This window comes from Dioscorea cayenensis, unplaced genomic scaffold (genome assembly GCF_009730915.1).
Source record: "Dioscorea cayenensis subsp. rotundata cultivar TDr96_F1 unplaced genomic scaffold, TDr96_F1_v2_PseudoChromosome.rev07_lg8_w22 25.fasta BLBR01000821.1, whole genome shotgun sequence".
Classification (NCBI taxonomy): Eukaryota; Viridiplantae; Streptophyta; class Magnoliopsida; order Dioscoreales; family Dioscoreaceae; genus Dioscorea; species Dioscorea cayenensis.
Genome location: NW_024087212.1, coordinates 52249 through 56790, shown reverse-complemented (window position 1 = coordinate 56790; position 4542 = coordinate 52249).

Genomic DNA, 4542 nt, shown 5'->3' with positions numbered 1-4542 from the left:
GTTAAGGAGTCACCAAGAGTATCTACATTCAAAAGGCTATCTCACCCCAAAAGGGTAATGAATGATGATGATGATGATGAACCCGCCTTTACCATCACAGCAAAAGGACGGGAAAGCAAAATTTTTCAGTCATCTGATGAAGACACTCCAGAGAAGAAAAGTGTGTTTTCAAGGCTCACACAAAGGAAAGTCAAAATTTCAAAACAAAGGCTGGATTTTGTGTTGTTACAAGGACACAAGAATGATTAAATGAGTACCTTCAACAACTCATTTGAACCTCTTAACCTAGTGAAGAAGAACGCAACCACTGCAGACCTACGTCCCCAACTGAGTGAAAACAAGGTTGGTAGACCTCCAAAATCCTATCACAACAATTCGTTTGGTCAGAACCTTTACAAGACTTATACAGCATCAAAGAAACTGCAGTCAAAGAAGATAAGACCAAAAGAATTTTATCAAAAGAAGAAGCGATTGATTCAACAACGCAGAAGATGGTGTTTGACCGTTTAACCCCTGCAAGAAGTCAACCCAAGGTTTCCCGCTCTAAGTTTCAATGGAGAAGGGAAATGAAAGATGAAGAAATGTTTGATGCAGATGTGGAAATACACACTTGCTGGATGGTTACTGAAGCAAGAGGAGATCCTGCAACCGAACAAGAACAACCAAAACCTATTACAAGATCCCGTAGAAGAGCAGTAGATTCCCTGAATGGAGAAAAGGTTCAAGCCATGTGCCACCATAGGAGGAGCAAGGGATAGGGACTAGCCATCCACTAGTCTATATGCCAAGGAAACATAAAGAAGTACATCTGCTAAATGAAGATAAAGAAGATGAACATGTCTTTGTTCCTCAAAAGGGACACCATGAGACTGAATATCAAAGACTCAATAACAACATGGCGATGTTGATGGGGTCAATGTTACAAATGTAGAAACAAATTAAAATGTTAATGGAAAATTGACCTGAAAAAGTAGGGAGATCGAGGAGTCCAACCCGACGGCCGCCCTTAGGCCAGTTGAACAAGGGATAACCCCACGGTTTCCTACAGAGAATGTTCAGAGGTCGAGAAGTCCAACACATCACCCAAAGGAAACCTTCAAGCTGGTAGAATATGGGGGAACCTCCTATGTTCCCATTCAGGAACAATCAGCTGTAATTACCCGAGAAGAGATACATCGAATGGTAATTGCTGAATTAAATCAAGCCAAAGGAATTGAAACAAGGGCAGATGGAGACAAGCCCTATCCCAGCTACCATGACTTGGTGCCTTACCCTAAGGGATATAATGTTCCTAAATTCAAGCAATTTACTGGGATTGGCAATCCTGACCAACATTTGGCTCATTTTGTGACAGCTTGTGGAGATACAAGTGTGAAACTGTCACTCTTCCTCAAACAGTTCTTTAATCCTGACCAATATTTAGCTCATTTTGTGATTGCCTGTGGAGATACAAGTGCGAAACCGTCACTCCTCCTCAGACAGTTCTCTGCAAGTCTCGCAGGAGTAGCATTTGAATGGTATGCAAATCTACAACCTGAGTCGATTCAAATGGCAGCAGCTAAAAGATGTATTTCGAGTACGGTTTGGGGGCATAAGTGACAAAATTACAATTGCTGACCTCGCAACCACTCATCAAAATGAAGATGAAAAAGTGGTCGATTACATTATGAGATGGAGGAACTTGAGCATTAAATGTGAACAACCATTTGATCAGCAGCAGGCTGTGGGTTTACTACTCGGAAACATTGATAGTTGGTTGTCACCTTTCCTAAGTATATTTGGCATCACTACATTCCAAGGCTTAATCTCACACGCTAAGAAATTGGAAAAGACCAACCCGAAGGTGTTGTCCAATTTCCAGACCCTCTCAAGAATGATAGAGACAAATCCAAGAAGATAGAAGGCGTTAAGTATACTGCTACAACCTTCAATATTGAGAAAGGGAAAAGCATGGCGGAGCCCCATAAGCCAGAACAAGCTAAGGCACCTAACTTAGGTAGCACTGAAAATGAGTCAAGACCTCTTCCTTCCTTGAAGGATAGGATGAATAAGAAGTATTCCTTCAGAAGAAATAAAGTACATAAAATATTTAAAGATGCTATGAGAGAAGGTATGTAGCTCCCTGAATGCAAAAGACCTAAAGAGCAAAGCAAGACAGATCATCTCAATTACTGTCCATATCATAGAGTGTTGGGACATACAATAGAAGATTGTTATGTTTTCAAGGACTGGGTCGAGCGACAATACCAAGAGGGCAAAATCACACTCTTAAAGAATGTTTTGTCTAAGCAACCAGCTGAACATATACGATATGTGACTGCCCTAAACCCAGAACGGTCATCCTAAGGTAAAGTCACAGTAGTTGGAAATAAAGTGATACTTACATCTATAGAAGATGATAAACATTTTTCCGTTCTAGAAGAGCTATGGGAGGTATTTATATCCAAAAGATCAATAAAGATGTTGAAGAAGTTGGCTGAACTGCCAGGGATAGTTTGGAAACGCTCTCAGCAACCTCCTAATTAAAGGTCAGTCGACAAAATAGTCAAAGAAGAAGAACAAGAAGAGAAACCAAAAGCGCGAACAATCAAAGCGCAAGAAATCCATTATTGAGGAATATATAAAGACCCTTGACGAATATGAACAGAAGGAAAAGGGTTCTGATTACCCTCAAAGATTATTTTCCTAAAGAAGACGAAGAACTACTCAGGGGATTAGCTGGGGAAGTTGATGAGAATGAAGAAGATGTGCAAGTGGAGACTTGCAGGGTTATTTCAGGAGGAGAATACCCCCATATAACCCAGAAGATGATGAATATGATAGCTCCTCTAAGCCAGAAGAGTCATATGACCGTTACGGTCGGCCCTATATCAGCAAGAAGCAAAGAAAGATGATAACATTCAGGGAGAGAGTAAAGAAGGCGAACGGTAAGCTCTTGGAGCCCTGCCAACAAATAAAGTTGAAAGAACCATATTATACCCTGAAGACCCCAAAATATAAGGTCTTAGGGAAAGTTATGCCAACTGAAGATATCCCTACTTTCATTCAATGGGTGATAGATGAGTCAGCTAATAGGATGCGACAATTATGTATCGAAGATGCTGAGTGGGACGAATCTGGGATGTACCCTCAAGAATCATCAGGACAAAATTTTGTTTCAGAGGTTGTGGATTCACCGACCCCTACCAAAGCAACAAATGCTAAAGAATGATTTATTAAAAGGTATAAAAGGAAAGAGTTCTTTGATTAGGCCATAGAAAACGGATTGGATTTGCCTAAACCTAAAAGGCGGCACCTGATGCATCTTGATAGTCATCCAAACTACTGCCAATATCACCGGCTTGTAGGACACACCATAGAAGAATGTCAAGCTTTCCAAAAATGGTTGCAAGGACAGGCTTCCCTGAGGAATTTGATACTCACAGAGCATTGCTTTGAAGAAAAAGGTGAATGTTATGCCATAGTCGCTCATGATGATTCAGAAGATGAGCTGAACTTCCCTGATGAAGAAGATGAGGTACCACAACATGTACATCAGATGCAGCTCAGAACTGGGAAGACACTCCAACCAAGACAGGCTCCCAATTGAAATAACTGAGATAAAGGGAAGATAATTGAAGAAGATAATGTTTCCCCTAAAAAACCCTCGAAAAAGCCAAATTATAATATTTTTAGCACATTTGAAGAAGGTCCCAGCACTCCTCAGTATGTACGATGCATTGATGATGTTAGCTAAAGTCAGAGAGTCTTTAATACATGCCCTACAAAATCCCGAGGAGTATCAAGCATACTTTGCTGAGGTTAACATGAAAGAAGCCCTACATGCATCCCATGCACCTTCAGTGTCCTTCACAGATGAAGATTTATTGCTTGGGACTACTGCACACAATAGACAACTATATATGACAGGATTTTGTGGTGGTGTAAAGATCAACCTGGTTATGATTGATCCAGGGTCTTCTTTGAATTTAATGACCCTCAACACTTTTCGAGCATTGGCTCTTGAAATATGCCACTTATCTCCGGAGAAGATCATCATCCAAGGTTTTAATCAGCATAGCCAAAAGGCATTGGGGTCCATCACTCTCCCCCTTAAATTTGGAAAAATATCATCTAACGTGAAATTCCATGTTATTGATGCTGATGCTTCCTATAGAGCCCTCTTGGGAAGGCCATAGATCCATGAGAACCAGCTGGTCCCTTCAACACTTCATCAGTGCGTAAAGTACCTCGTAGATGGGGAAGAATTCAGAATTGATGGAGAGATCCAACTCTTTGGCATCCATGAAATACACTATGAGGATGTGAGGTATTACCTTAGCACACCCAAAAGGGACAAATCAACCAAAGGGGGCAAGTTACCATTCCCAAGAGAAGAGTCTTTGATCAAGACAGCCAAAACTACTCCTATACTCTAAAAAAAGAACCAGCACCACCTCACTTCGATAGTGATACTGAGTCTTCAGAGGATGAAAGTGATGCGGATGTACACCAAAGTAAGGGTCAAATTGAAAGATCTGCTCAAGAAAATGCGTTGTACAT